We start from the raw sequence: 23,908 nt of genomic DNA, 5'->3' as shown, positions 1-23,908 counted from the left end.
AAATTCAGTATTCGGGAAATCGGGAACGGTACCGGTTCCGTCCTACGCTCATCCCTAAGCACTAGTACGTTAGGCGTACCTGGTGGTATGATGTGTGTACTAGGTTGGAGCCTCGTAACCAGGAAGGGCCTCGCTATGCCGAGCGTAGTGACTGAGTACGCCCGTATTTACCCTTTGACTTTATGAATTTGAATTTGACCAAGTTTGACTTAGGGGCGTTTTGGGTAATTTGAGCGGTAGTTTGAGATTAGGTCTCTGTTTTTTGTATAGGTGACCTGTAGAGTTGGTATTTGGAGGAACATTCATTTCATCTATCTTTCAGACTGTGAGGTGAGTTTTCCTCACTATAATCGTGGGTCGAAGGCACCAATGTCGGCCCACTGGATTATGTATTGTGGTATATTGGATGATGTTATGCTGGTTATATGATAGACTGGTAGATCTGTATGATTACCTGTGTTCACTAGATATGTGTTAGACTGGTAGATCCGTATGATTATCTGTATTGCTGGTTATTGATTGTTATTATATATGTCGACATGTTATAGTTTGTTGGGTTGAGGCAAACATGCTTTATGCGGAAGGCCAAGATACCCGGGGCGGTCCAGATAGACTAAAGGCATGCGAGGCGGTCCAGTCAGGCTGAAGGCCCGGAGAGTGGTCCAGATAGGTTGTAGGCCCTACGAGGCGGTCCATTCAGGCTGAATGATCATAAATGCATGTTGTTATCTGTTTGGTAGTGTGTGATATTTTGGGGGAACTCACTAAGATTTGGCTTATAACTTGATTGTTATGGTTGACACAGGCAAGGCGAAAGCATGATCTTACACATCCTTTAGTGATATGTTTTGGAGATTTTATGATACTCTGATTTTGGGATAATTGTACCTGATACTTGGTTTTTATAACGTGGGTTTTGATTGAAAGAACGATTTTACTTTAATTGAAAAATGAAAATTTTATCGGGACTTTAGGATGTTACAATGTTAATCAGAAGAGGAAAACCATAATTAGAGAAAAGAAATTCCACAATAACTTTGACCAAATTCGAACCGAGATCATTTGTTAATTTTAAACATATATGTCGTTAGAGAACCTACTAAGCTTTCCTTGCCTTTAGCCTTCAAATGCTTTAGTGGAGGTTAATGGATGGTCCAAGCCCACAAGCACACATAGCCGGTATGTGGACGCGAGACGTGAGGTTTGCAAAATGGAACGATTTAAGCACATTTTGCACGTCAATGACGAGATTTTATTTTTGATAGTGTTTAGGTTAGATCGAGTTTGACCGACCCGGTCAAAGTTGACTTTTTGAATATACGCGTGGAAGGTTCTAGAGGCATTCATAAAATCCCTCGCGTAGAGAGCGAGGCGCCGCATCTAGGGGTTTTTTTATAACCTGGATAGATATTTGACACGCGGAATACCGTGATAGTCACCACCGGTCCCCGTATTTTGGCAGCCTTATGTGGTTTCTGCAACTACAAATACGACTTTCCTGGAGCCATATTCCACACCCCAAATCATTCGATCTCTATGTGTTCTCTAATCTCTTCCTTAATGAAAATTTTCAATTCTTCCGGGTTTCCGAATATTTATTTTTCTGTTGGAAAAAAAAGATAATTTACATTAAATCGTGAGGTTTTATTTTGAAGCTTACAACCCTAGAGTGACATAAAGATATATAAGGATATGAGTTATTTCGTGCAGTTTCAACAATCAAAGACCAACAAACATTTGATGATATTGATTTTCTATCTCGCATATTAATCCGCTCGACAAGTGGACAATCTTCTTTCATTATTTTTTTATAATAAGATCTGATCGTGAATGATTAAACTGATTTATAGACAAAACTTGGTAAACACATCAGCATAATAACTGGATTTATTATTTACGACGAATTGATATATATTTTTCAATATTATCGCCGATTCGTTTGATTTAGATATCATAGCAATTCATATTAGTTCACCATACTAATGGGATGTTTATTATTTTATATGAAATACAATATTTTATCTGATTTACTTTGTTAAAAAAAAAAACTTTCAGTAAAAAAACGTTTAGAATTGTATTTTTGTCCGAACAAGCTCTTTTTGTTCGGAAATGAATTTGCATCATTTTCCCAATTTGACCATGCATCATCATGCATTGTATCTTTATTTTAGAACAGTTAACGTAAGGGCGCTCGTTACTTTACTTCTAAATCTAGATCTTGCCAGACTTGAACATTTATTATTTTTGCTGAAAACATTTTTCCGTCAACTCCTAATACTGATGTATAAAGTTTTTGGTATAAAGAAATGCATTATCATCTTCGAACTCAAATAATTTCTGTCAAATGTTTATATTTAAAAGGAAACCATAATAGGTAACAATTTAAAAGCTAATAAACTAAAACAGCAAATCATAAGTTATAAAATATATCAAGATAAAACACGTGACCGTCATTGATTATGTTAATGTTTATATCATTTTCATTTATAAACAATATTAAATATACCAAAAAATAAAATTTCTATTTATGAATATAGAAACACAAATTATTACCTTCTAGAAGTTGCATTGCTTAAGGCATTGTTTGATTTACTTGTTACTGTGTATTATACATCTTACCAAACCATCTAAAAGTAAACATCACCGAATGATTTAATTGTTATTCTCGTTTCTAACCTACGCACATTGTTCTCGTTTTTTTCATTTGGCGCTCAAAAGAGAAGCACACAAGCTGATCTGCTCAACACAACACACTTGTGACTCGTCTCTACCCTCTGCCAGTCGACCATCACCACCACTCGGCCTCCACCCTCTGCATCAGAAGACAGTAAGGTTTTTTTTTTCTACTGAAATTGGATGCAAACGGACAACATATGCTATTCGTTTCTAATATGACTCAAGAAGAATGACAAGCGGAGATGAAGGTACTAATATTTTTAATAATAAAAATATAAAATTGATTATTTTTCTTAACTAGTTTGATAATGTTATTTATATTTTTTAAACGGTCGAACAAGCATGTACAAAAATTGAGATATACATACCTCCTTTACCTAGATCTTTGTGCTTGGTTGTTTGAGGGGTCGACGTCCACTAGCTTTCATAGTCGGCAGCCATCTTCTACCAAGTGTTGATCCTACACCCTATCTGAAATTGGTGGGCTCACTACAATACTTGGCATTTACACTCCCATATGTATCATTTGCAATCAATAGGCTTGCCCAATTTATGCATGCTCCCTCTCAAATTCGTCGGTAAACACTTAAACGAGTTCTACGTTGTCTAAATGGTACAATCTATCATGGTTTATTTCTCAAACGGACTTCTCTCTTACTCTCGATGCATTTTTGGACTCCCATTGGGGGGGGGGGGGGGGGGGGGGGGGGGGCTAAATGGGGGTCGGTCCACTACAACTTATATCATCTATCTAGGCTGCAACGTTGTCTCATGGAAATCGGCTAAGCAGAAATCTATCTCGAGGTCGTCCACCGAAGTCGAATATAAGGCTTTGGCAAATACAACCGCAAAAGTCTCATGGGTTTAGAACCTCCTAAAAGGCTAAAAGACCTTAGTGTCCCTACAACATCTCCCCTCACATTGTTTTGTGACAATATTGGTGCAACATATCCATATGCTAACCCAAGTTATCACTCTCATATGAAACATCTAGCCTACCACTTTATCCGGGAAAAAGTTGTTGATGGCTCACTTAAATCCTTCACATAAACTCACATGATCCACTGGATGATGCCCTGAAAAAACCTCCAAAATGGCCAACTTTCATAAAACTACGTTCCAAGATTGGCGTATCCGATGGATCCTCCATCTTGCGGGGACGTATTATGAAAGACCCTAAACTTTCATACTAAAGACATTGTTACTCCAAGTTACTCCAAAACATGCTACATGCATATTCAAAAATAATACTTTACATTGATAATTTGATTACAAAAGACTGGATACAAACCGACTAAGTTTTAGTATATTACATAACTACCCAGGATATTATAATTTTTATACAAACGTAAACCCAAGTACAAAAGTAATAGTATAAACCAAGGTTGTAAAAAACGTTAGGCGTTTGCTAGTCAGTGGACTGGGGTTAAATGATTAATCGGTTAGGCGGGGATTAATCGGGGGATTTATCGGAGATCATTAATTGCTAATTCGTTGAATTTTAAAAAATTAAATATAACTAATACCATAACAAAGTTTGTAATTACCACTAATATCATAATAAAATCGGTTAATATGATTAATATAACACTAATCATTCCTCAAATAGTTTCTATTGAGATAGAACTTCTTCAAATGTTAAAATTTCATCTTTTTCTACTGATTCGGTAATTTTCTAGGCATGGATTAATCGTTACGCGCCCTCCAATCGGTTGGGTAGCGTCTAGGGATTAATCGGAGATTAATCAGGACCTAATCGAGATTTTTACAACACTGGTATAAATTATTCTAAATCTTCCAAAAGTATATGACTAAACTGGATGCTTATTACCTGCAATTGTTAAACACTGAGAGGGGTAAGCGGTGACGCTTAGTGAGTTCAATAATAGATACAATATAACGTTATGTCATATACATATCAATATGACAGAAGCAAAGAGGTACAAAGAACAACAAAGGCAGATGAGTATCATATGACATGCTTTCCATATCAACGAATAATCTGATTCAAAGATTTACAATCAATGAGACATAACAATTTCAATACTTGATATACATCGATAAGACTTTTGCCCATATGGCATGGAAAAATAACCAATTTCTGAATAAACATTTTGGTAGATTTCAAGCTTTCATCCCTATCTAACCTTCTGCCAATGCCAAAGGAATGCTTAATCATTCACTTCATGGTCAAAGGCTACATACCACTACCCAAGTGATGCTTATGTCATACACTTCAAGTCAAAGGTATAGCTCCGTTAGTATACAAGTCATGCTTTACATAGCTAAAGGTATAAAACCAGAATAACACAGGAAAGCACATTGAACATATAACACATAACATACAATTGTTCCTATATATTGAACTCACCGTGAAATAATTGATTGATAAAATGATAATTTGGGCAGCACTTCGCCTCTAAATATGACTTTCTTTGACGAAACCGGGGATTTTTGTTGAAAACCGGACCTTGCGCGGGCAGAGTTTCTACTTGAAAATATTATTTTCTCGGGTCTTCGGGGCGTCAGGTGTGACATCCCCTAATTTCTCGGCCAGAAAAGACCGATTTAATTTATGATTTTAAAATAAAATCAGAGTAATCCTTTTAAAAGATGTTGCGGAATTTGTTCCCAAAACAAAACATGATAAAAATTTATCAAAACCTTTCTTTAAGAAATATATATTTTCATTTTATATCAAAACCTCGGGATGTCATGTTCCGATACAGATCAAAAGCATAAACAAGACATTATAAGCATTACAACAGTTATTTACAACTACTGGCCTATAATCCAAAAATCTCTAATCATCATCCAACTATGCTCGGGGTCCACTACCTGTAATATAAAAAGCTGAGTGGGTCAGGCTTGGGAGCCTGGTGAGCATATAGGGTTTTCAACCCACAATAATAATAAATTTATTAAATTCATCAATCAATAATAACCCTGATTACCCATTCCCGTTATCCTCACTTTACGTCCCTAAACACCTATCACAAGGGACCTAGCCTAAGGATTATCATCGGGATGGACACTACTGCTAAGGGGACTCCTCAGCCGTACATGTCCTTGTGACATCCCCATTTTCACGGCCAGAAAAGACCTATTATGTTTATGCTTTATAAAAAATAAGAGTATCTCTTTTAATAAAAGTGTTGCGGAATTTGTTCCCAGAAAAACATGATAAATACGTTATCAAAGCATTTCCGAAGAAATGTATTTTTATTCATTTTCAAAACCTTGGGATGTCATCGTCAATACAGAAACATAAGCATAAACAGAACTTACATTTATTTACACTAGTGATCTACATCTCTTTTAAATCTCTCAGTGTAAAGTAGTTTCGTATCGGCACCTGTGATATAAATAAGCTTGAGTGGGTCAGGTTGGGAAACTTGGTGAGTACATAGGGTTTTCAACCCACAATAATATAATCATTATGTTTAATCATCAAACAATCAATCAACCCAATTACCCATCCCCATTATCTTATTTACTCTTAAGGATCCACCCTAAGAATCAGCTATTCCTCGTTCATTCATTCCTAAGGATTATCCTAAGGAATAGGCACGAAATCCATCGTTTCTAATGACACATCTGTCAAGCACAGCTGCTAATATTATCACTTAGGCGCAGCTGCCAAAATTGTGACATTCTTTATGGGGCGCATCTGCTGGTATAGTCCTTTAGGCGCATCTGTCGGGGTTATGAGGTTCTCTATTAGGCGCTTCTGTCGGTAGAGTCCTTTAGGCGCATCTGCCATGGTTTTATTGACAATATCGTTTTCGAGAATCCACTCGCGATACAGGTCAATGGGTTTTTAGAGTACACCGGTGAACACATCGTTCACAACACCTACAGGTTGCGAGCCTGCTAGTGTTCCACTGGACTGTCTAGAATAGTCTGTGATTGTCATCCATACTCTGCTAGATGACGGGGCCAGCATTTGGAAAAAGGCTTCTCACATCGTCCACCTCTCACCCTTACCTCATGGTCTATATTACCTCTCAACTTATCGTCCAACTCATATTTCATCTACCCATGTTTTACCCAACATATTATGTAGATATAAATACATATACAGTTTAAATCATATAAAACTTGTATAAAATCGTTCATCCAGCATAGATAGCATGTATACAAATAATATGCACACATAGCACATATTTTATATAAAATACTTCATATCTATGTGTAAGATGAAAGGGACTATGCACTCACTTGAAAAGGTGGTGACTCGGTACTCGGACAACGCTTCGTTAATCTTAAAACAATTTCCCTCGGACAAAACCTAGTATCATAGCGGTCCACGGAGCTGCATCCCTACTCACCTGGTCCATGCACATCGCTCTCTCTAGGAGGTTGGCCGCCTATCCTAGATCTTCCCATTTCAAATAATTACCACTAGAGTTTAGTCTAATGTTTGACGAGACTAATTAATAGTCTTGCTATTATTACTATTATATAAGCGTTAAACAATACTCTTCACCCACTATGTACAGACAGGGGCCAGACATGAAACACCGGAGGGCAGGATCATTTTGGCATATAGCACTTCTGAATCCAGCAACCCAAACGACCCTCCAAACCAGATTCCCCGTACCGCGAGTGGTTAAAAAGATATTATAACGACACTTATATAACTCATAATAATAGCCCAAATACTCATTATAAGTTCCTAATAACATTACTATATTGAAACATAAACTATACTAAAGATAGGTTAGGCGTAACTCACTTACAACGAGTTTTCTTGAAAATCGGGCTTCGCCGGAGCAGCGTTCCCGAGCCGAAAGGCTCTTTTCTCGGGGCTTCCTTCTGGTGCTAGCGGGTTTACCTAGGCTTAGGGGGCGGGGGGTTTGGGGGCTTAGAGAGAGAAAGTAGAGAGAGAAAGTGAAGTTGGGAAGGTGTGAAGAATGAGGGAACCCGTCACCTCTATTTATAGGCTGGAATCCTGCTCTACTCGTCGAGTTGGCCCCCAACTCGTCGAGTCCATGCTAGGTGTCACCATTCTGGTGGCAAAACGTGGGTGGCCTATATTGTGTCACGTCACCCCTTTTGCAGTAGCACCCTGCCGAATTCTAAACCCCGCAACTTTCGCATACGAGCTCCGTTTTCGACGTTCTTTATATCCACGCGTAGGTAAAAACAAGATCTACAACTTTCATTTAGACTCTATCGGCTAATTCTCGACTAATCTTAAATTTAGCAGTAGGAGAAGATTATATTGTTAAATGACCGCGAAGAATTCGTAATTCCTTCATACAGACTCCGTTTTCGTCTGTCTTTTTATCGTTGAGTTCCTATTAATGAGATATTTAACTCTCATTTAGGTTGCGTAGGACAAAAACCGCTCGAACTAAAATTCGAGTTTCGGGCCGTGCACTGCTATGCCAAATCTTAGAAAATTCATAACTTCCTCATACGAAGTCAGATTTGGGCGTTCTTTTTTTTGTATGTTCTCGGTTTAACGTATACTACAAATTTTGTTTAGATCACTAAGGCTAAAAAGTCCTTTATCAAAAATTCACTATTTACGTCTCCCGGTGTCGTGCCGGTTTTGCCGTAAAACTTCGACGGACCATAACTTCTTCGTTATAACTCGGATTTCGGCGTTCTTTATATGTACGGAACCCTTGAGACATATTCTACAGTTTGGTTAAGATTATTTATTCTAAATAATCTTTTGTCGAAAAGTCGTTTTCGACCCCTATTATCTCTAAATTGACTAGCCCGGATCTACGGGCGTTACAGTCCTTAAGGCAACCATGAGGGGGATGGAGTACACCAATGAACATATAGTTCACCAACACCTACAGGATGCAAACCTGCTAGCGTTCCACTGGACTGTCTAGAAAGGTCTGTGGTCGTCATCTATACTCCGCTAGACGACTACAACAACAACAACAACAACAACAACAACAACAACAACAACATCGAGGCCTCTCATCATTTTAACACACATCGACTATTTCGTCTACCCATGTTTTACCCAACATATTTGTAGATAAAATACATATACAGTTTAAAACTAGTATAAAACATCCATTCAACAGTCACCTCAAATAAACAATTAATATAATTACACATAGCACGTATTTTATAGAAAATACTTCATATCTATGTGTAAGGTGAAAGTGACTACACGCTCACCTGATTTAATGATAATCGGGCAGCACTTCGTTTCCTAAAACAATCGTTTCTAATAAAACCGGGAGTTTTATTGAGAAATCAGGCTCTGCGAGGGTTGGGCTTCAAAACCGAAAAGATAAATTTTTCCGGGTCTTCGGGCAATTCGGAATGTATTTTGGGTATTTGGTATAATACCGGGGCTTTGGGGGAAGTTGGAATGGAAGAAATATGGGTTTAGGGGTGTAAAATGGCAATTTTCCAAATTATCCCCGGGAGGTCTCGCACCCTTCTATTTATAGGGGGAGGCTTCGGACCGAGGGGGAGGATAAGTGAACACGCGGCTCGCATGCGAGGCTCCAGGTGGCGGCTTCCGATTGGACCGAGGTCTAGCGTGCGAGGGGGGGAAGGTGGCGCGCATGCGAGGCTCTAACACGCAGGGAGGGCATGCATCGGACGCCTATTGGACCGCGCTTCAGACGGCTAAACTGCTTCGGACACGCGTCTGCTGACTCACCGAGATCGGACACGGGGCGGGTTCCGAGCGAGGGTGACATGGCCTATTCCGAACCATGAGAAATTTATCGGATTTCGTGTTTTTCTCGATTTTTGAGCCAAAACTTCTAAAATCCATAACTTTCGCATACGGGCTCCGTTTTTGACGTTCTTTATATGCACGCGTAGGTAAAATTATGTTCTACAACTTTCGTTTAGACTTCGTTGGCTAATTTTGAATTTAATTTTTATATTATTATTTTTAACAGACTGGGACAGGAAAATTCGTTAAAAATTCATAACTTCTTCATCCGACGTCCGTTTTCGTCTTTCTTTTTACCGTTGTACTACTATTGACGAGACCTTCGATTCTCGTTTAGGTTGTGTCGGCTAAAAATCACTCGATCTAAAATTCGAATTTTTAGCTGTCTACTGTTAAGCTGAAACTTAGAAAAATCATAACTTCTTCATACGAAGTCAGATTTAGGCGTTCTTTTTATGCATACTCTCGGTTTAACGAACACTACGACTTTCATTTAGATCACCAAGGCTAAAAAGTAGTTTATCAAAAATTCGCTTTTTACGTCATTCGGCACCGTGTCAGTTTTGTCGCGGAACTTCGACAGGTCATAACTTCTTCGTTATAACTCGGATTTCGGTATTCTTTATATATCCGGAATCCTTGTCAGGACCACTACAACTTTCTTAATAGATATCGGCTTTATCTAATATTTATTTTCGACGCTCATTTTTATTCTTAATTAATTAAATCCAAATAATTAAGCATAAAACACATAATTCACATAATAATCACATAATTCCTCTTTATTTCCTCAAAATGGGTTACAAAGGTTGACCTAGACTATTTCATCATCATTAATGCCTAGCCTAGAAACACGGACGTTACATCAGGACTTGCTTCAGGTGTCGGGAATGATACCGGGACTTCGGGGGGTTAAAATTAGGCTAAAGAAGAAATAGAGAGTGAGAGAGGAAGTAGAATTTGTAAACAAAATACGGCATCCTTCGGTTTCTATTTATAGTGGGCTGAAACCTCGCATTACGCAAGGCGTAATCCTCGCACGTTGGGCGTACGCGTTACGGCTCAATACGCTGGGCGTACACCGAGTATGCGGCGCGTAGCGTGATGCGTGTCCTTTGTTCGACTTTCGAGCTTTGGACGTGTCATTTATCTATGATACGTGGCATCTGAGCAAAGAGAGGGGCGACGTGGCCGATCTATGACCGTATACACGATTACGCTGGGCGTACCCCCCGGTCCAGTCTCGTAATTTGTGCCATAAACTTCAAAAATTCGTATCTTTTGCATACGAACTCCGTTTTTGACTTTATTTATATCCACGCGTAGGTGAAATTATGCTCTACAACTTTCGTTTAGACTACGTCGGCTAATTTTGATTTAATTTTTAAAGTTATATTTTTAACAGGCCGGGACAGGAAAAGTCCGTTAAAAATTCATAACTTCTTCATCCGACGTCCGTTTTCATCTGTCTTTTTACTGTTGTACTACTATTGACGAGACCTTTGATTCTCGTTTAGGTTGTGTCGGCTAAAACTCACTCGATCTTTATTTCGAGTTTCGGGTTGTGTATTGCTATGCCGAATCTTAGAAAAATCATAACTTCCTCTTACGAAGTCAGATTTGGACATTCGTTTTATGAAAATTCTCGGTTTAACGAATACTATGATTTTAATTTAGATCACTAAGGCTAAAAAGTAGTTTATCAAAAACTCACTTTTTACGTCTTATGGCGTCGTGCCGGTTCTGTCGTGAAACTTTAAGAAGTCATAACTTCTTCATTATAACTCGGATTTTGATGAGGTTTTCGCCTAAATGTTTCTAACGAGATTCTTTACAACTTTCAATAATATAATTTTACTTATTTTCAACTTTATATTTTTGTTAATTTCAATAGTTAACTTTTGATCGGAATCTCATACGACTTCCCATCACTTTCTGAACGATTCTAAACATAGTTTTACTTCAATTCTAGTAAAAACTATCTGTTAGAACTCAACGCTCATAATCATATATATTACTTAATAATATTCATTTTAAAATTAACAAAACATGATAACTGAACGTGTATGTTACAAATACCTCCTCCTTTTGAGGATTTCGTCCCCGAAATCACATCAATTTATATAACCGGGGATATTTCGTTCTTATCTCATTCTTACTTTCCCAAGTATAACTTGTGCCTCTTCTACATATCTTACTTTATTATCCAATTTCACCTCGGATAACGGGACTATTTCATCATATATGCTTAAACATTTACACAGATAAGTTACATGAAACACATCATGAATACCTGCCAAATCTTCCGGCAATTCCAAGCGGTATGCTTGCTTATCAATTTTCTGGATGATTTTGAAAGGTCCAACAAATCTAGGACTCAATTTTTTTTCCTTTCTTCCCAAAATCGCATAATGCATTTTTATGGGGATACCTTCATCATTACGAAATCTCAACTGGAATTCTATGGGTCGTCTTCATTGGAGCTGCTTCACGCATGGCAAGAAAATGTGTACTCTTAGTTAGTCGGTCGATAACTACCCAAATGCTATCATTCTGTATAGCAGTCTTTGGCAATTGGAACATCATCAGACATAAGATCAGTTCAGAATTCTACTTGCCTATCCGGAGGTAGTTTATGCAAATCGTCGGGGAAAAATATCAGGATTTTCATTATTAACGGGAACATCATTTACAGTTTCCTTCCCCTCTTTTGAGATATCAATTGTATAAGCCGGATAAGTAGAATATCCCTTCGATATAAATTTACGAGTTTTTAAGAAAGAAATTATTATTTTCACCGTAGACATAAATAGAATCCTCCCCTTCGATAGGGATGCATACCATCTTTTTGTAGCACAAGAGTTCTGCGTGGTTCTTTGACAACCAATCCATGCCGAGAATAATATCTAAGTTGGGAAAAGAGATAGGAATCAGGTTAGCAAGAAAATTATAATCTTTAATTCCTATGACACAATTTCTTTAGACTTCATTGGCAAGTAATGATATACTTCCTATGGTATCTACATGAGATGATTGGACGAATGTGTAACAAGTAATTTGAAAAGAATAGGCGAATTCTCGAGACACAAAAGAATCTGAGGCATCGGAATCAAATAAGATGTGAGCAGGTCTAGAATTTGACGAGAAAAGTATCAGTCACAACATTCGGGTCCTAACGTACCTCCTCTGTGGTAATCTAAAATGTACGACTTTTAGCTTTTGGTTTGCCAAACGATTGTCAAATTCTTCTAACTTATTAATTAATAGCGGTGCTCAAACTTGCACTTGCTCTTCATTTCTCTATTGGGACTTCGGTTCTAATCTCCGAGTTAAAAACTCAATTCTCATTGCAGAATTCTGCTCCTTCTTGGTTTATAGACTCAACCCAAGATAAGGTCTTAACTTTTGCTACAACAACAACTCGAATGGTCATATTCTAATGACCTTTAATTTTATAACGCAAAAGACACATAACGAACCATACTCTTGTATTAGAATCAGATCGAACAGATCGAGCTGATGGAATAAAGAAAACAGAGACAGTTTGATCAACACGTGGATGCTTCGGAACAGGAAGAGTGGCACCACGTATTTCTAAGTCATGATCACGCTTTCGTGCATACTCAACAACTTTGTCGAATGATATAATATTTCGATTAATTACGAATTCACGGATTTTATACGGTAATCCTTCCATGAATAACTAAATTTTCATCGTCTTCATAACAGGTAGCATCTCTGGCTAATGGTTGCTCAATCCTTTAATGAAGATCGTTATATTTCTATCGAATACCTTGACCATCTCCTTCTTCAATTCTCTGATTGAAATTTCGTCACTACACGAGACATGGTTCTTTGAACCAATCAATTCACTTCCCAGATTTATTTTAAACGGAGTTGATTCTTTATGACCACTAAAGTCTGAACGAATATCATCTTCTTGGTCATCACCGAAACGAAGGTAATGACGGAAACAAACAAAACAATATCAACTACGAGTACCTTAGTAACCTTGTGACTTTTCCTAATTCAAGCGTGAGTCCTGTGCTTCCGGTAGTATAGGCCTCTACTACCATTCACACATACTCATACTCGTTCCAAGAATTGTCTCGCAGTCCCCAAGTCACCATATCAAGAATTTTACAAATGAACTTATCACACATGAATGTGTTCAAACAAATTCATACAATAATTTCTTCTAGACTCAATTAAGGATTTCGCGTTTCTATCAAACATATCTTGGATTTCCTATACTCGTCTTCTAGGTTTCTTCTCATGCATATGCTCGATCTAGCATAGTCTAATACTTTTTCATAGGTCGATAGAAATTTTACTTTCAATTCTTCATATAAATTCTTTCTCGAGTAGTGTCTACTCTACAAGACACACTATACCAGAATTTACTCTAGCAGCATGGAGACAAACGGTCTCCAACTACTTGCATCATCTTCTAACTCATGCAAACCATCATGCACATTTGTTCGTTTCATTATCCTTTCATGACATCGCCATTCCTGTATATGAGTAAGTTTTCTTCTCATGGTTGTATCTTTTCAGTCTACTTCATAGGAGTCTATCCTAAGAAGTCCGCATTATAGCTGCATCTTAGCATGTTCTACTAGCTTCGACTCGGTTCTCTGTCATTTCTAACAACAACATCTCTTCTCATGCAATACTATGGGTGTATATCTTCTTCTTTTAATTCTTCTAAATCTTACACAACATCAATTTCGATACTGTCGAAGTATTTATCACCATCTTCGGTTTTTCCGACTCTATAAGCAATCATTGCTTCAATCTGGACAGCGGAGGAACAACTTCATCGATTATGCCAAAACATTCATCTCGTCCGAATGTACTTCGGATACACAAGATTCTTCCAACGGTGTTATTATTTCATTAAACATAGTCCGAATGTACAACGCCACTCTATAGGTATTAATACACTATTTACGATATCACTTGATAAATGTTATTTTACGATATCCCTCGATTGTTTATCTAATAAATTATCGATGTCGACTATCATAAGTCTTTTTATCACTTCGAAAGGTTTCATATCAGTTCTAATACAGAAATTTTAGAATCTGGAATACATAAAATTTCCTCTTCCAGACAAAGGTCGGCAACAGACCTTAAACTTTCTCAAGTAATAGCAATATAAGTAAGCAACCTAAGGCATGTTATATTCATTTATCATTTAGCACATATTAGAATATAAGGCATATCTCCTCTAATATTCTAGTGCTTGTGTCCATTTAGGTATTCAACCTAAAGTATACTAGATACACATCGTATCATCATCCCTTAGCAATCCATGTTTAAGTCTAGAAATTCTCAAAATTCTTAATTCACTTAACTAATTCTCTAAAAATTTTGAAGTAACTTAATATTTTAGAATACTAGGGTTTATCACTACTCAATACCCCACTTAAATCTTTCCTATGGTTTGTATCCATATACTTACAAATGACTCCATTCATATATTGAACGTTAGACAGTTTAAGTCTAAATGCCAATCCGTGATATTTAGTTCGCTTAAACTAGTGCTCTGATACCATGATTGAAAGACCCTAAACTTTCATACTAAAGACATTGTTACTCCAAGTTACTCCAAAACATGCTACATGCATATTCAAAAATAGTATTTTACATTGATAATTTGATTACAAAAGACTGGATACAAACCGACTAAGTTTTAGTATATTACATAACTACCCAGGATATTATAATTTTTATACAAACGTAACCCAAGTACAAAAGTAATAGTATAAACTATTCTAAATCTTCCAACAGTATATGACTAAACTAGATGCTTATTACCTGCAATTGTTAAACACTGAGAGGGGTAAGCGGTGAAGCTTAGTGAGTTCAATAATAGATACAATATAACGTTATGTCATATACATATCAATATGACAGAAGCAAAGAGGTACAAAGAACAACAAAGGCAGATGAGTATCATATGACATGCTTTCCATATCAACGAATAATCTGATTCAAAGATTTACAATCAATGAGACATAACAATTTCAATACTTGATATACATCAATAAGACTTTTTCCCATATGGCATGGAAAAATAACCAATTTTTGAATAAACATTTTGGTAGATTTCAGGCTTTCAGCCCTATCTAACCTTCTGCCAATGCCAAAGGAATGCTTAATCATTCACTTCATAGTCAAAGGCTACATACCAGTACCAAAGTGATGCTTATGTCATACACTTCAAGTCAAAGGTATAGCTCCGTTAGTATACAAGTCATGATTTACATAGCCAAAGGTATAAAACCAGAATAACACAGGAAAGCACATTGAACATATAACACATAACATACAATTGTTCCTATATATTGAACTCACCATGAAATAATTGATTGATAAAATGATAATTTGGGCAACACTTCGCCTCTAAATATGACTTTCTTTGACGAAACCGGGGATTTTTGTTGAAAACCGAACATTGCGCGGGCAGAGTTTCAACTTGAAAATATTATTTTATCGGGTCTTCGGGGCGTCGGGACTTGCTTCAGGTGTCGGGAATGATACCGGGACTTCGGGGGGTTAAAAGTAGGCTAAAGAAGAAGTAGAGAGTTAAAGGAAGTAGAATTTGTAAACAAAATACGACATCCTTCGGTTTCTATTTATAGTGGGCTGAAACCTCGCATTACGCAGGGCGTAATCCTCGTATGCTGGGTGTACGCGTTGCGGCTCAGTACGTTGGGCGTACACCGAGTACGCGGCGCGTACCGTGATGCGTGTCCTTTGTTTAACTTCCGAGCTTCGGACGTGTCATTTATCTACGATACGTGGCATCTGAGCAAAGAGAGGGGCGACGTGGCCGATCTACGACCGTGTACACGAGTACGTTGGGCGTACCTCCCCGGTCCAGTCTCGTAATTCGTGCCATAAACTTCAAAAATTCGTATATTTTGCATACGAACTCCGTTTTTTACGTTATTTATATCCACGCGTAGGTGAAATTATGCTCTACAACTTTCGTTTAGACTTCGTCGGCTAATTTTGATTTAATTTTTAAAGTTATATTTTTAACAGGCCGGGACAGGAAAAGTCCGTTAAAAATTCATAACTTCTTCATCCGACGTCCGTTTTCATCTGTCTTTTTACCGTTGTACTACTATTGACGAGACCTTCGATTCTCGTTTAGGTTGTGTCGGCTAAAACTCACTCTATCTTTATTTCGAGTTTCGGGTTGTGTATTGCTATGCCGAATCTTAGAAAAATCATAACTTCCTCTTACGAAGTCAGATTTGGACATTCTTTTTATGAAAATTCTCGGTTTAACGAATACTATGACTTTAATTTAGATCACTAAGGCTAACAAGTAGTTTATCAAAAACTCACTTTTTACGTCTTATGGCGTCGTGCCGGTTCTGTCGCGAAACTTTAAGAAGTCATAACTTCATCGTTATAACTCGAATTTCGATGAGGTTTTCGCCTAAATGTTTCTAACGAGATTCTTTACAACTTTCAATAATACAATTTTACTTATTTTCAACTTTATATTTTTGTTAATTTCAATAGTTAACTTTTGATCGGAATCTCATAAGACTTCCCATCACTTTCTGAACGATTCTAAACATAGTTTTACTTCAATTCTAGTAAAAACTATCTGTTAGAACTCAACGCACATAATCATATATATTACTTAATAATATTCATTTTAAAATTAACAAAACACTATAACTGAACGTGTATGTTACATATTACGACTAAATGCAATTGCACAACTGATTATTATTACAAAAGACAACGATCAGATAAGTTAACTCCTTGTAATTAGATCAGCAATTGTACACGCTACTTTACATCCTAGAATTCCTCCAGGTCAATATGTATTCTACCTATATATAGTCATCTCTGTAACTTGATTGAATGTACAAAGAAATACCATTCAAGCCCTAATATCAATAAGTAAATTTCATGCACCTAACATATATATGATTTTCAAAACCGTTGAGCAAAACTATTGATATATTCCCATGAAGAATTTGAAAGATATCAAGATCTATTCATGTTAGTACTTTAGAGTTGAACCATAAGATATAAGATGAGAGAAATTCCTAATAATAATGAAAATATGATATGGATTGCAACAAATGTGTTTTAAACCTAAAAATAAATAGAAAACTCTATGCTAATAATTAATTAAATATGATTAAATTTGCAAGTTATTTTAATAATATACCATGCAACATAACTCGCGTAACGAAACAACAAAAATGGTCCATGTGGTATGCATTTTTTGGGGTTTTAGTTCAAACCATGATTTTTTTGGCTTCGTGGTCCTTTTGGGCTAGTTTATATGTGAAAATGGTCCCTCCGAAAATTGAAATGACCAAATTGCCCTCTTGATATATATTTTTTTATGTTTTTTTATTTAATTTAATGCTTTATTAATAATAAAATGGGGCCCACACCCCATTCTCTCTCTTACTCTCTCTCTCTCTCTCTCTCTCTCTCTCTCTCTCGTTTACATCCCTTAACTACAAATACCATCTATGGTTTTCCTTCACAGTTAAGAGGAAGTCGACACCATTGCAGTCGGAGACACAGCCACTGGCGACTCCCTCCTCCTTCCACATAGCCATTACCACCGTCGTATTTTTTTCCACACAAGAGTCATCAGAACCTTTTCTTCTTTCCGTGCAACCATTATCACCTCCCACGACTATGTCGGCCACCATAGAAAGATTTCACACCATCGCCGCCACTACTGACGGTGGTGCTGGTGGCAGATACGGGTTGTTTTCAAGGTCCGATTCAAAGGTTTCATGGGTTTTCAATGTTTGATTTCAAGGTTTTCATGTGCGATTTTGAGGAAGAAGACTGTGCGTAGTTGTTGGAGCTTCGCGTTTTCTTTTTTCTACACCAAGAAGTCCAATTTCAGATGTTGATAACAAGCCGCCATTCATCATCTCCCCCATATCACGCACACAGTAAAAATACGATCTGTTCTACAAGGTTTTGTTGGGCAGAAAACTCGATTTCTATAGGGTTTTGTTAGGGCTGACAAATCGATTTGTACAGGATTTTGTTAGGTCTAGAATTCGATTTCTTTCTTTTGATAATGAAGTCGATTTGCACGTGTATGTGCATATGTGTGATTGTTCATCATTCGGTGTTGAATCTGAACCGTGATTGCTAGGGTTTTCGGCGATTTATTGTTAGACAGTAAGTTGTCTTCTCTTGTGGTGGTAAGTTGTCTTCTCTGGTGGCAGTGGAAGGACACTGGTGAAGGGAAGAAATTTGGAAAGCTCAACCATTGCATGTGAAGGGGAAGAAAAGAATGATTTGAGAGGAAGTTTTGCATTCCTTTGATGCTGAAATTGAGAGAGAGAGAGAGAGAGAGAGAGAGAGAGAGAGAGAGAGAGAGAGAGCGAGAGAGAGAGAAAGAAAGAGAGAGAGAGTGTGAGAGAGAGAGAGCCCTATTTTTATTATATATATATATATATATATATATATATATATATATATATATATATATATATACTTATAGGAAAAAAAATGGAAAATAAATATAATAAGGGCAATTTAGTCTTTTCAATTTACCAAAGGACCAAAATCACAAGCAAACTACCTCAAAATGACCACCAATCCAAAAAAGTCGTGGTTTGGACTAAAACCCCAAAAAAATGATACCACAGGGACCCTTTTTGCAATTTTGTCTAGTTTTAATTATACATCTAAATTTTTTTATGTTATTTTATATTTATTACAATATTATATATTTTATTAATTTTTTAATAATCATTTTTATTTTATCAACTATTAATTAAATCATTTAACAAAAATCTAACCTTGCAACATTCGAGTATGGTGGTATGTTTCTTATTAACCTTAATGTAAAATTTCTCTCATTTTAGTCCCTAGCTCAGTACGCGGGGCGTACTCTATGAGTACGTTGAGCGTATTGGCTCGTTGGTTGGATCGCGGATGTACCCACATACGTTGGGCGTACGTGAGAGTACGCATGGCGTACGCAATGCAGGGGCAAACCCTAATTTTTAGGGTTGTGGCATATTTAAACAACTTATGACACCCTTGGACCTCCTTATGAACAACCTTCATCTCTCTATACCCTAAGATCGGAACCCTAATTTCCATTTGTGAGATTTGATCTTGGAAGTGAGTTTTGGTGGTGTTTTTGGTGAAGTGAATGAAGAAGAACACTTGAAGATTGCTTAGGAGTGGCAGGTGGATTGAGCTTGTAGATCTAGAATCATCTCCATCTTTGCAAGCTATTTGAGGTATAAAGTTCTCTTCTTGATGGTTCCTTATGCTATATCCAACTTAGGGTGTTGTTTGTGCATTTTTGGGTCCTTTAAGCCATATTTGAGATTATGGTCTACTCCAGAAGCCATGGATGTTAGATCTTAGCACCTTTGAGGTCCCTTGTCCATAAAAATGCAATCTTTATGAGTTATTTTGGTCCATGCATGTGTTAGGATTATTGTTATGGTTCTCTTTGAGTTTTGGGTCTTATTAAGTCATGCATGGGAGTAAAGTTGCCAACTTTACGTGTTAAGTCACCATTTAGGATCAGAATTGAGAGCTTGGCTTTATGGCTTAACTGATTAAGTGCTTAATGGGTTGGCTTGGTCCTCTGTGGAGTACGCGGGGCGTACCCAGCTCGTACTAGCCCCGGAAGGAGTATGCTGAGTGTAAGTCTGAGTACGCCAAGCGTACTCAACAGTTTGACTTTTGTTGACTTTCATGTATTGGGCTATATTTTGGACTTTTAGGGTTTGGGCTTGGTTAGGCCATTAGTATTTTGATATTGGGGCATTATAAGGCTTTGGACCTTCTTGGAATTAGGCCCATGATGGGTTTTGGCCCCAATTAGGAAGTTGGGACATATTGGGCTTTTGATACTATTGGATTGGGCTTCGGATTTTGGGCCAAGTGAGGAAAGGGTAAAATGGACTTTTACCCTGAGGGTTGGACTTCAGACTAGGATTCCAGTTTTGGATTATGAACCAATTATTAATTGGATATTATTTGATGGTGTTAGCGTGAGGATTTTTCCGGATTAGCAGTCCGAGATTTTATTTGAGAAATTCAGTAGCTTGAGGTAAGTTTTCTCACTGTGTTCGGCGGGTCGAAGGCACCAATGCCGACCCATGGTTTATTATGATTAGGATGCTAGTTGTTTGCGTGACACTGCATGTATGATATCTGTTATGTATACCGCGCGGGGTCCGATGCCAGGCGGGGCCTGATGACTATCTTGTATGCTGCTTATCTTTGTGATTCTTGCATGTGTTTATGCGTTTGTATGTATGCTGGGCGGGCCAGATGATGGGTGAGGCCTATTATTTACTGACCGATCTGTTCCGAGCGGGGCTCGATGCCTGGCGGGGCCCATTATGTGTTTGCTATGTATGTTATGTGGTATTTTGGGAAACTCACTAAGCTTTGTGCCTATGGTTTTCAGTTTATGTTTCAGGTACTTGTGGTTTGAAGGGGAAGAACTCGGGATGATTGCATTGCACACACCACATTCTTCCGCATTTTATATAACTCGGATGTATTTGGATGTTTATTGACATACTCTGATATCACTATGGTTTTATGATATTGTTTTGGATAATAGTTTTATTAATATAAAAATCGAAATTTTTGTCTTAATTTTTGGGACGTTACAAACCTTTTAGCTACTTTAAAAAATAGAATAACTATAATTTCAAATGATCATTATTATAAGAGTTAAAATTTAAACAGTACTAGCAAGAAGTTAGAACAATACAAAATATAAAAATTAAAATTAAAGGCATAACACCACTTAATTCAGTTTAAAGAAATACAATATGTTTTAACCACTTAAAAGAGTTAACTTGTAAATCATCAATGTCTTCATCGGGTTGCTAGGAGTGTTTAAGTTAGGGATGAGCGTGGGACGGAACCGGTACCGATCGGAACCGTTCCCGATTTCCCGAAAACCAAAATTGATCGAAATTCAAACCCAAATACTGAACCGAATTAACATTACCGGTACCGGTACCAACGGTACCGAATCCCAAATTTTATGATTTTAAAGCACCAAGTACTATCACATATGTTTAAATTCGGTACGATTCAGTACCAGTTCCAGTATAGTATCGAAGCGGAATTGAGATTTGATACTAACTACCAGTGGCGAGTTTATATACATATTTGTTGGGTCACTTGACCCACTTTTTTTTTATTACAAGTTATATATAAATTAGTGTGACCTACCTTAAAAAATATGATTGAACCATCTTAATATTTTTGACAAAAATGTATATAATAATAAATCAGATATTTAGAGCCCTTGTTCTATGTTTTAATAGCCCAATGTTTTTAGGGTAGAATCCAATATGCATAGCTCAATGCAAATTAAATTAAAAAAAAAAAAAAAGGTTAATGTGCCTCACGCACAGTTTTCACAACGACACATGAAGGCTTCTATTTCATTCAAATCGGTGATCATATATTCATATTTGCCCACCACAGTTATTTTACTCAATTAAAGGGTGTTTGGCTTAGCTTTTCACAGCCCAAAAGTCCTTTTTAGAAAAGTTACAAAAAGTCAGGTTTTCCTGACTTTTCCAAAAAGTTCATTTTTCGTGTATCAAAACTCCAAAAGTAGCTTTTAAAACTAGTTTTGCCAAACATCTTTTGCTTTTTTTTCTTTTCCAAAAAGAACTTTTGGCTATGAAAAGCTAAGCCAAACACCCCCTTAGTCAATTTTATTAATTTTGTCATTTTGTGAATTGTGAACAATAAGTAAAATATATGGTTATTCTCTATATTAATTTTGTTAGTTTTGGAATTCTTAGTGCCACAATGCTATAATGGTTAATCGGTGATTCAAAATTCTCAAATGACAATTCTTCATAAATCACAATTCATTAATTGTTCCACTTCTAGGATTGTTAATTACAACTTAATAATATCGAACTTACTGTGTTTTTTTTATTGTTATTTTTGATTGCTTTATTCCAAGACTTTAATTTCTAAATAGGCTTTTTTTATTGTTTCTAATTTTCAATGTGAATTGATTATTGGATTGTTGTTTGATTATTGGATTGTTGTTCAGTTGTTTGAAATTTTGATTGTTGTTTGTGAATTGTTGTTTGTTTCATAAATTATCAAGCTATAAGACCTCGTCGAGTACAATTGTAAGATTTTTTTTTTTTTTTTTTTTTTGCTTTTACGACTCGATCCTATCCGAACCCACAATAATATTTTTTTTTAATATTTTTCTTCTTTTATCGGTTCATTTAAATAGTGAATCATGTGGTTTTACGTTATAGACTCGTCATTGCTAACTACTAATCATTAGTACTTAAAATCAAGGTTGTAAAAAACTCGTTATAGCTCCAAAACTTGTACTTACTGCAAAGCTTTAACAAAATGTCGCCTTAAGTAATATATATGTATAAAAATAAATAATAGTAGAAAATATATAAAATTGTTAATTATATACAAAATTGCCGCCTTAAATCACGCCTTACAAACAACGAGACTCATCACGGATCGAAAAAACTTGAGATTTGATATTACCGTCAAATCAGTCAAAACGTTATTTAAAACCCTAGTTTAAATAATTACACAAATATCTTCAAATTCTTAACTGTACTATGATCTATGAAGTACGACTTCCACACGGTTTCTTGCCGACTGTCAACTTTTCAAGGGTGTTGACTTTTTATTCAAAGTCTCCATCTCAAATTACACGCAATCTTTTTTCACGTATCAAGCAGTGTCCATGAATAAATTTATATTTTTATTTGTTTCTTTCATAAATACGCCTTTGTTTTAAATTGTTTTATAATTAATAATTTACGTATCTCTAAATATTATTAAAAGAGAACCACTAATTCATCAATGAAGCAATCAGGGTCATTGATTGTATTTCAATCATGTAATTTCCACCCTTAGATCAAATTGCTGACATCATATTCCCTAAATATAATCCAAGCATTTAATTATAAAATCTTTAAATTTAGCAATTACATTTCAAATATCATTACATTTAATTATAAAATCTTTAATTATAGAATCTATCTATACTTTCTAAAATATATTTCACAATTCGAGCACAATTACATTTAATTATAGAATCTTTAAAATCAATAATTATGTTGTCGTTTAAAGCATATCATTCTATTTATATATAAGATATCAGTTTCTCTATAAATCTGGCCAAAAAACATGAACAACCGCCCCATCTTTCTCCTCTATTTTTCTCTCTTAAACCATAATTCTCTAATACCCTTCGTCCTCATGTCAATGGTTGTGCTTCAATTGATGTTTTGTGTGTTCATAACAGAATGTAGCACCATAAGGTGGTTCCTTTTTGCTCATGTATTCTTAGAATTTGTGTATTGCCTCTTCTTTGCATCTTTAATTATCACACCTCTATTTTGGCTTCACACAAATCTCTACAAACTGAAGCATACATTTCCTTTAAGACATCTTTTGACAATCTTTGTCATCATTAACCCTAATTAATATTTTCCATAATTTAACTCCCTTATTTATAGTTTTTCGCTTCAAAAATTCAAACCCATTTAG

At 36.4% G+C, this 23,908-nt stretch overlaps 1 long non-coding RNA gene across 1 annotated transcript; it reads left to right on the top strand.

Annotated features, from left to right (window-relative positions):
• The first annotated feature begins 2,699 nt into the window (after positions 1-2,699).
• Positions 2,700-20,995, top strand: LOC145128422 (uncharacterized). The gene is made up of 2 exons (XR_013716891.1): positions 2,700-2,924; positions 20,802-20,995. It is a non-coding gene; the product is annotated as an uncharacterized LOC145128422 (long non-coding RNA).
• The last annotated feature ends 2,913 nt before the right edge of the window (positions 20,996-23,908 follow it).

Source organism: Lactuca virosa, chromosome 8, assembly GCF_052849685.1.
Source record: "Lactuca virosa cultivar CGN04683 chromosome 8, Lactuca_virosa_CGN04683_v6, whole genome shotgun sequence".
Classification (NCBI taxonomy): domain Eukaryota; kingdom Viridiplantae; phylum Streptophyta; class Magnoliopsida; order Asterales; family Asteraceae; genus Lactuca; species Lactuca virosa.
This window is presented reverse-complemented; position numbering and strand designations above follow the sequence as displayed.